The 9,910-nt window shown below is 52.9% G+C and overlaps 1 protein-coding gene and 1 long non-coding RNA gene across 4 annotated transcripts in view; one reads left to right on the top strand and one right to left on the bottom strand.

The window, feature by feature from the left end:
- The window catches only part of HDAC4 (histone deacetylase 4), a 338,424-nt gene that overhangs the window by 56,918 nt on the left and 271,596 nt on the right, over positions 1-9,910 (top strand). The gene's annotated exons all lie outside the window — the stretch shown is intronic.
- On the bottom strand, positions 1,402-1,886 carry LOC126078270 (uncharacterized). The gene is made up of 3 exons (XR_007518012.1): positions 1,857-1,886; positions 1,627-1,700; positions 1,402-1,468 (listed from the first exon to the last, which is right to left on the bottom strand). It is a non-coding gene; the product is annotated as an uncharacterized LOC126078270 (long non-coding RNA).

Genomic DNA, 9,910 nt, shown 5'->3' with positions numbered 1-9,910 from the left:
GGAGGGAGTTGTCAGCCATTGTCTCAGATTCCTGCACTGAGTGAGTACCCTGGTTGGTGATGGTTTTCCCTCCAGACTCTTAGGCTGTGCTTTCAAAAGGGTGCTCCTTACGGTGCGGTTGTTTAGGTGCTAAATCAAGAGGCTACATCCCGGCACGAGAGCGAAAGGTTACCTTTTGATTCCCTTGCGTTCATAGCTGAGTTTTGTTGTTGTCAGGTGCCGTCGGATGGTTCCCAGTCATAGCGACCCTGTGTACAACAGAACGATACGCTGCCCATCCTATGCCAGTTGCTGTCACACTTGATCCCATTGTGGCAGCCACTGTGTCAATCCATACCGTCGAGGGTCTTCCTCTTTTTCACTGACCCTGTACTTTACCAAGCATCACCGGCTAATTATCTTCAGACGTAGACCGCCGGGCCCTTCTTCCTCATCTGCCTTAGTCTGGAAGCTCAGCTGAAACCTGTCCTCCGTGGGTGGCCCTGCTGGTATCTGAGTACCGGTGGCATAGCTTCCAGCATCACAGCAACACACAAGCCCCCACGGCACGACAAACAGCAGACACGCGGGGGATAGCTGAGTTAGTTCCTTTTAAAATTATAGATGAGTTTTCCCGAGAAATCCTTCGCAGAAATTGGGCTTTTATAGTGACTTGTTGATTCAGTGGGTTTGTGAAATGCTGTTGGATTAGAGAAAGCTGGAGCCTGTTCTTAGCACACTTAGATTTTCTAGATCTTGTGTACAGAACCTCTTCTAACCTTTTTGCATCTGTTATAGTTAGGGCACGTTTAGTGGGAGTTCCTCCCTCCGTATCAAATAGTGTGATCCAGAATTCTGGATGCGCTCCGTTTTCACGTTCAGGTTGATTTCAGCTGAATCGGGTGACTGCCTGGTCCTGAGAGCTTCATGGCAGCAGTTGCCTGTCTGCCCGTGTGGTCTGACTTGGGTGACCGCCTGGTCCTGAGAGCTTCACGGCAGCAGTTGCCCGTCTGCCCGTGTGGTCTGAATCGGGTGACTGCCTAGTCCTGAGAGCTTCACGGCAGAAGTTGCCTGTCTGCCCGTGTGGTCTGAATTGGGTGACTGTCTGGTCCTGAGAGCGTCACGGCAGCAGTTGCCCATCTGCCCGTGTGGTCTGACGTACAGAATGTGAGCCTGCCCTCGTGGGTGCACAGGGCCACGTGGCCTTGAGTCTGCCTTGGTGTGCACAGGGGTGCCCAGTCTCGTGAACCTGCCCTTTGTGGGCACACAGAGTGCGTGGGCTTTCGTCTGCCCTGGTGGTGTGCACAGGGGTGCCCAGTCTCATGAACCCTCCCCTTGTGGGCACACAGAGTACATGGCCTTTTGTCTGCCCTGGTGGTGTGCACAGGGGTGCCCAGTCTCGTGAACCTGCCCTTGTGGGCACACAGAGTGTGTGGGCTTTTGTCTGCCCTGGTGGTGTGCACAGGGGTGCCCAGTCTCGTGAACCTGCCTTTGTGGGCACACAGAGTACATGGCCTTTTGTCTGCCCTTTTGGTGTGCACAGGGGTGCCCAGTCTCGTGAACCCTCCCCTTGTGGGCACACAGAGTACATGGCCTTTTGTCTGCCCTGGTGGTGTGCACAGGGGTGCCCAGTCTCATGAACCCTACCCTTGTGGGCACACAGAGTGTGTGGGCTTTTGTCTGCCCTGGTGGTGTGCACAGGGGTGCCCAGTCTCGTGAACCTGCCCTTGTGGGCACACAGAGTGTGTGGGCTTTTGTCTGCCCTGGTGGTGTGCACAGGGGTGCCCAGTCTCGTGAACCTGCCTTTGTGGGCACACAGAGTACATGGCCTTTCGTCTGCCCTGGTGGTGTGCACAGGGGTGCCCAGTCTCGTGAACCTGCCTTTGTGGGCACACAGAGTACATGGCCTTTCGTCTGCCCTGGTGGTGTGCACAGGGGTGCCCAGTCTTGTGAACCTGCCTTTGTGGGCACACAGAGTGTGTGGCCTTTTGTCTTGGTGTGCACAGGGGTGCCCAGTCTCGTGAACCTGCTCTTGTGGACACACAGGGCCTGTGGCCTTGAATCTGCTCCGTGAATGTGCACGGGGCGCCTGGTTCACACTGGCTTTGCCAGAACAACTGCAGAGTCTCGAGGTGGCTGTGTGAGAGCAGGGTGCTTTTCATTCCAATCACTCCCTTGTGTGGTTCATTTATCCTCTGAGAGAGGAAAGGGAAGGGGAGGGGGGCATGGCTAGTTTTATTCCTTGTTAGATCCTAGTGGGTAAAAAGGTGTTTTAGAAATGTGAGAAGGTGTTGGGGCACGTTGGAGAATGGAACACAGAGGTTTTCACTGGGATGCTTTAGCAGTAGGCCAGAGATGAGGAACTTTGTTTTCTGGAGTGCCTGACGCCATGAGCTGAAGTAGAGCCTGATGGTGGTGGTGGTGTTGGTGATGGCCGTTGGGAGTCAGGCAGCCATCGTAGACGCCTCATGGGCATCTACACTCAGCAGTCGGATGCAGTGAGCTCGTATTCTGAGTGACGGAGCACACGCAGGTAACACTGCTGCAGAGACCATCTTCAGTGGCCTTCACTGCCAGCCACTGCAGGGCACAGTGATGTCCTCGTCAGCAGGGTCATCATCCTGGGCGCCACGCGTCTTTGTTGACGGTGCTTCATCTAGGAAGGTGATTGTCTTGTCTTACTAGGATTTGATGTCAGCGTACCCAAAGACCACTTCTGAGGGGAGGCAGTTGTCTCCATTCCCAGGCTGTCGTGATGGGAAGATAATGGGCAGGAGCTGGCAATGGCTGGGAGGACATGTGGGCCACTGAGAGCTAGGAGGATGCCGTGCGGCAGAGGACCTGGCCTAAAGGTGCTGAAGCCCAGCTATCCTCCTGCAAGAAGCCCAGCCTTAGGGAATGCACCAGCGGGGCCTTGAGTGGTGGGCTGGGGGGTGACAGGCTGGGGCCCCATTGGGCTGCCCCCATGGGGGGGGTCTCTATGCTTCTGAAAACAGTCACAATGATCTACTTTTACGTCTTTCTGCAATTTGATTCTCTTCTGTGACCCCCTCAGCCATCGGTAGCATTTTTTAAAGTGTTGCTTCTCCTAGTCATGTGGACAGGGCAATGGGCCGTCCACACCTGCGGATGAGCAGCAAGGCCAGCTCTCTGGGCCATCCACACCTGCAGGTGAGCAGCGCAGTTCAGCTCTCTGTGCTTTACACACCTGCAGGTGAGCAGCACAGGTCAGCTCTCTGGGCCGTCCACACCTGCAGGTGAGCAGCACAGGTCAGCTCTCTAGGGCCATCCACACCTGCAGGTGAGCAGCAAGGCCAGCTCTCTAGGGCCATCCACACCTGCAGATGAGCAGCAGGGGCCAGCTCTCTAGGGGTGGCTGGGTGTAGCCGGGTTCCTGGAAAGTGGAGTGAGGGGGAGCAGCGGCACCAGGCAGGTGCCAGTGGTGGCCTGGAGTGGGGAGCCCAGGCCTGGACGCTGTAGAGGACATCCGCCCGAGGACTGGAGAGGAAGATGCAGGGCGGGGTGGGGCTGGAGAGGTACCTCCCACTCTGCTCAGGCTCCAGCCATTTCAAGTCCCACCTGGAGGCATCCATGCCGGGGCAGACCCAAACTTCTGTAAAGGCAAACCACACACGGCTGGGGGCCTGGCCCCAGATGTGCAAGGGAGGTTTTTGGTGCTCAGTGAGGCTCTCAGTGGAATGCTTGGGCCAGGTGGAACGTTCCGTGTGTCGGCGTCCCTATCTGAAGCTGCTGGACCTGCTACGAGGGCCCTGGCAGGCTGGTCTGTGTGGATGCAGCCTCCACACTTATTGTTTGTGGGAGGTGGCGTTCTGTTGCCTTTTCTGGTGGATTTGGGGCTTCTGGGGCCTGCATGTGTGATCTGTGGGCTGAATCAGCTCAGTAGTTGGCCGAGGGACATTACTTAAAATATCAGAACCATCTACGAGCAGAAAAGAGCAATTTGGGTCTTTGTTGCGCCGCTTAAATTGTCTGAGAGTACATTATTTTAATGTTTCTCAACAGTTTCCAGTTTTCCAGTATTTGAGATTCAGCAGGGGATGGTTGTGCCAAGGACAGAGGGTGACTGCCCATCATGCTGACACTGCCATCGCTGCTGAAGGAGTGTCCGGTGGGGTCTTGGGCCCATTTGCCCCTTACCTTTGGAAGGACTTGTCTTTGACTTTTGCTGGTGGCTGGCAGGTGGGTAAATGGCCTGATGGAGACTGGGGTTTTGCACCTGAGTCTTCTTCCCCCAGAGCCTTCTCTGGAGTCTTGGGGGATAGACGTCCTAATAGGGGGCGCTGCATGTTAATTCCAAACCAAGACTTGTCACAACCGGAATGGGGTGGACGCTTGATGTGACCCAGGACTGGCCGCCAAGCCTGGACAAATGGTCATGCTCAGCCTAGTCTGGAGGGGATTGTATCCAAGAGGAAGGCCAGTCCTCAGGAGCATGGGAACGGACAGGTGGCTCCATGTGTCCAAGTTAGGCATATTTGTTGTGGGACGTTGATTAGAATCTCCCGTCAAGGTAACGTCTTTGCCATTGTTTTCTATGACACCACATCCTGTATTTTCCGGTTTTATGAGAAATGAATGTGTACTTTTTGCAAATTACTGTTAAACACAGGTTTCCTGTGCATTCCAAGTTTATTTGGATGCTTTTCAAGTCAATTTTATAGACATGCTCCTGCTGGGAAGAAAACTCTGCCGTTTAGAAACCATAAGCCTCTTGTAGAATCTCAGCACTGGGCTAGAGCTACAGCCGTGGGCCATGTGCCCCGTGACACGGGATCCTGCTCGGAGTATTCCACCAGTGGCCTTTGAAATGTTGTCAGTGGCCGAGACTCTCTTTGTGTGGGTGCTTGTGCAGTCTTCTGAATGACCAAGCTCAGAATCTCACTGGATGCAGTGGTCTCTGTCACTTCTCAACGACGTGAAGTTCGTGGGGATCTCGTATCAGCTGCGCAGACTTAGACAAGTGCCCCAGAAAAAGAATACGAATTCACTTTCTCATGTTTCGTAGAGTGGCCATTTGATGTTTTTAACATCAAGTGTGATGTCTGGATTTTGAAAAATAAACATGAATGCAGTTTGAGCCTAGAATGAGATGTCGTTGTTTAGCCTGTAAATTAGGAAGTTGGTACTGTTTGATGTTTAAAGTAGTGGGGCTTCAGGGAGGAGAATGACATGGAGCTCAGTGCACCTCTGCAGTGGGGTAGGAGCTCCACATTGTAGGATTTTCATGCCCTGCTGGAATGAGGAGGGTGGGCTGCGGGAAGGTGTGGGGCCAGGGAGAGGATGGTGGAGGGAGGCTGCTGCAGCCAGGTTGTGCGGAAGGTCCGGGAGAAAGGAGAGGGACAGAGAGGAAGCACACAGGCCCCCTGGGGTGGACAGCTTTGGGCAGCAAGGGAGGCCCCCCAGAAATCTGGGACACAGTCCGCTGCAGGGTCAAGATGTTTCCAGCCAGTGGCATGGACCACCCGACCAGGGAGCCGAGCTGCCGCCCTGCTCTTCCTGGCTCCTGGGCTCCTTTCTCTCCAGGCAGACTCATGTCCTGGCCAAGGTGTCTGAGGGATACCCTTCCCACAGGCTGGCCTTCCTTGGGTTTCTGACCAGAGAAGCTTAAGCCCATCTGCGTTCTTTTCCTTAAGTCTGGCCCCTGGGATGAGAACCTGCAGGCCCCCCTTTTCTCTACCTGCCCCCTGCAGAGACAGGAGGGTACAAAACAAGCCAGCATTCTCTGCTGTCTGGTTGTTTGTAACTTGTCCCAGCCTGGGACCCGTCCACCTGCTGGTTTCCTCTGCCAGGGCCCAGTCTGCGGACCTTCACTGGAGCAGTTGTCTGCCGACTCACCGTGTTCCTCTTGGCCCGGGGCCACGGTGCATCGTGTCCCCTCCACACCGTCTGTGGGAGCAGACGCTGTCTCTGCCGCCCTGGGGCTGTGCTGCTGACTTCTCCCTGGAAGCAAGCTGGAGCCCAGGGGGAGAGGAGCCTCAGAGGGTCAGAGCCAGCAGCGGCTGTCAGAGTCCACGCTGATCGCCGCGGCACCTAATGAAGAGGGGAGCTTTGGGTTTTTTCTCCGCTTGCCGAATTTAGGCCTCACCTTGTTTCCTCTCACAAGTCCGGTTTCTTCACATTAGAAAGGGGAGGTGTGCAGAGATCAGTGGTGTCAGGGGTGCTGTCTGTGATGGGCACCTCCCTCTGTGAGCAGGTGGTGGGGGGCCCCGTGGGCTGTGGCTTCCTGGTGCTGTGTGAGCTGACTATGCCTTGGACCTCTTGGCCTCCCGGCCTGGTGTGTTTATTGAGCCAGCGAGTCGGGCTGAATCCCTGTGTGGCTGGTGACAGCACCTTAGAGGATTGCTGTCACCTCAGTCCCTGTAGGCTGTTTGTGTGACAACCAGCTTTTCCATAAAACCCATCTAGTGCCTTAGGGGTGTTCTCATTCTAGTCCCTGGATCCAGGAAGGGAATTCACCAAGAGGTCTTGCCGTTTAATTTCCTTCGGCCTGGTGGCTCCTAGGTTGCTTTTAAGATTCTCTGAGTTGGCGTAGCCCAGGACTAACCCGAACAGCGCTGACATTATTGGATGTTCCAAGAAGACATGAGGCCATATTTTACATCTTTTTTTGAGCTCCCTTTGAAGGGATATTTAGGTCCCTGGGTGGTGTAAATGGTTTATGCTCGATTGCTACCTTAAAGGTTGGGGTTTCCAACCCACCCAGTGGCATCACAGAAGAAAGGCCTGGCAACCTGCTTCCTTAAAGATTACAGCCAAGAAAACCCTGTGGAGCAGTTCTAGCCTGTGACACATAGGGTCGCCACGTGTCAGGGTTGACTTCAGGGCAACAGGCTTAATCTTCTGGTTTTGAGTTATCGAAGCCCCATTGCTCTCCAGGTGCCTTCAGAAGGAGCTCGTTTCACATAAAGCTTGGGATGACAGAAAGAGCAATTTAAGGAACCAGTATCCCAGAGGCCTGGGGGATCATCCAGAGGGGGCCCTGGCTTATGGCAGCCCCTGCCCGGGATGAGGAGAGGGCAGTACAAGGCAGAGCATGGATGGCTCTCTGTGAAGGCAGGCCCTGCACCCCTCTCTGTGAAGGCAGCCCCTGTGCGCCTCCCCATTCTCTCTGTGAAGGTAAGCCCTGCACCCCTTTACTCTCTTTGAAGGCAGGCCCTGTGAGGCTCCCTTGCTCTCCCTCTGTAAAGGGAGGCCTTGTGGGGCCCCCCTTTACTCTCTGTGAAGGCAGGCCTTGTCCCCCCACCACTTACTCGCTGTGAGGGCAGGCCCTGTGGGTGCCCCTCCTTACTTTCTCTCTGTGAAAGCGGGCCCTGTGGGCCCCGCCTTATTCTCTCTCTGTAAAGGCAGACCTTGGGGGCCCCACCTTATGCTTTCCCTGTGAAGGCAGGCCCCCCATCCCCCAGACTTTCTCTATGAAGTCAGGCCCTGTGTGCCTCAGGGAGTCTACTGCAGTCACACTGGGCCCTGGGTGGTCCTAGATAACTTGGGTCAGGTAGGAAGCCAGTGTTTTCGAGGAACAGGGTCCAGCAGTTGCCCTGGCAGGTGAGAGAGGGACTTGCTTTTCCTACTGAGACCACTAGCCTTAAGAAGGGCCAGGGGCTTGGGAAGATTGCTTCTTCAGGACAATGTTGGCAAACTTCTTCACCAGGGGCTAGGTGGAAGCAGAAGAGACTCAGACGAGCTCCCAGTTTTTGAGGAAAGGATTAAAAAGCCTTAAAATGAAAAGAAAAGAAGACCTAAAGAGCATAGTTGGAAAGCTTCTTCATCTTTTTACTCTCTTCTCGGTTCCTGCTTTCCAGGTGCCTGGTGTGCTCAAGCGACCTTTGGGGACTGGCTGTTAGGAGGGCTGGGGGGGAGGGGGAGAGGGTTAAATGAGGTCTGCTTCCTCCCAAACCCCTTTCCCTTCTGCTGCTGCTGCTGGAAGGGAACCTTTGCCCCTGGGAACAGGGGCTCTGGGAGTAGAGATTTCTGTGTTGGAGGTGATTGGATGGAAAGGCAAAGAGTCAAGAGTACTTTGAAACTGTTGGGTACAAGGCATACTTACCTTCCTTCCCTGGTTGAATGTTTTCTTTTCATGGTTTTTTTTTTTTTGTTGTTTGTATTTGTCTATTCTTAAGTAATAGGTTTTATTTTTAGAGCAGTGCTAGGTTTACAGAAAAACGGAGCAGAGAATACAAAGAGTTCCCATATTATCCTCCAAACACACACACGCACACACAGTTTCTCCTGTAATTAACATGGCAGCATGCCTGTGATACATTTGTTACAATTGATGAGCCAATATCAATACGTTGTTATTAACCAAAGGCTATTGTTTACATGAGGGTTTTACTATTTGTGTTAGTTTTATTTTATTTGTTTAAGTAGGTTATCGGGTCCCATGGTTCATAACTGAAATGTACAGCCCTGGAGTTAGGTTCCCTGCAGACCTTCCCAGGGATACTATATGCATTTAGAAATAAAATTGTGTAATGAGAATGGCAGTTTACCTCTGTGACCTTACTCTCATCACCCTCGTTGAATCCTGAGAAAAACATCAGACAAATTCCAGCTAGAGGGAAATCCTACCAAACACCTGACCAGTACTGCTCAAAGCTGTCAGGGTCATCAAAAACAAGGGGAGTCTGAGAAGCTGTCTCAGCAGAGAAGAGCTGAAGGAACCACAAGGACTAAATGTAATGTGGGGTCACGGATGGGATCCTGGGACAGAAAAAGGACATTAGTGAAGAACTGATGAAATCTGACTTTTTTCTATGGACTTTGGTTAATAATGAGGCCCTGGGTGGTGCAAAGGGTTACTGTACTATGGCTGCTAACCAAAAGGTTGGAGGTTAGAGTCCAGCCTAAGGCACCTCGGGAGAAAGGCCTGGTAATCTGCTACCCCAAATCAGCCATTGAAAACCCTATGGAGCACAGTTCTGCTCTGACACACGTGGGGTCGCCATGAGCCGGAATCGACTCCATGGCGGCTGGTACTGGTAATGGATGTACTGAAGGCTATAAATTTCCACCTACATGTGGCGTTAGCTGGGTTACACAAGGTTTTTAATGACGTTTCCGTTATTATTTTGTTTAGAGTAGTATCTGATTTTTTCATTCTTATTTAGAAATGCATTTTTTAATTTCAACCATTTGCGAATTTCCTAGTTTGCATTTATTTTTGTTGTTTTTATTTCAGTATTGTCACTGAATGTACCGTATAGCATTTCCATTTTTAAAAATGTTTTGAGTTCTGCTTTATGGTTGGCTGTGATTCACTGAGGCAGAATTGACTCTGCGGCAGCGGGTTACGGTTGGTTACGTGGTTAATTTTATGACCACTTTCTGTATTCTTGCAGAGGATACGTCGATTAGGGAGACTTGTCCCCTCTGTGTGTCAGTTATGTCTGTTGGTCGTGGTGTTCACACCTACTGTTCCTGCCCCGGTTTTATTGTCTGCTTTTATTGTAGTTACTGAGAAGGCTACGGCCGTGGATTGTTTCTCCTTTTAATTCTGTCAGTTTTGGTTTTGCACGCTTTGGAGCTATATTCCGTGCATGCCGACTCAGAACTTTGTGCCTTGTTGATGGAACCTCCCTTGATGATTATCCAGTGTGTCGCCCATCTTTCTCTCCTGTAATCATTTTTATGTTGAAATCTGATTTTTGTTTTCACCAGGCCAGTCTGCTTCTCGTCTGTCCTCACTCCTGCGTAGCCCTCTGAGGCTCCTCTGTAGGCGTGGTGTTTATACAGCCCGTCCACCTGTTCCTCCACGTGCCCCCCCACCTGCCTCCCACCTGCCTCCTCTACCTGCCCCCTCCACCTGCCCCCCACCTGTCCACTCCACCTGCCCCCTCCTGCCCCCCACCTGCCACCTCCACCTGCCCCCTCCACCTGTTCCCCACCTGTCCGCTCTGCCTGCCCCCCACCT

Source organism: Elephas maximus, chromosome 6 (assembly GCF_024166365.1).
Source record: "Elephas maximus indicus isolate mEleMax1 chromosome 6, mEleMax1 primary haplotype, whole genome shotgun sequence".
NCBI classification, from domain to species: Eukaryota; Metazoa; Chordata; class Mammalia; order Proboscidea; family Elephantidae; genus Elephas; species Elephas maximus.
The sequence above is the reverse complement of the archived record's forward strand: the minus strand, read 5'-3'. Positions and strand labels throughout refer to the sequence as shown.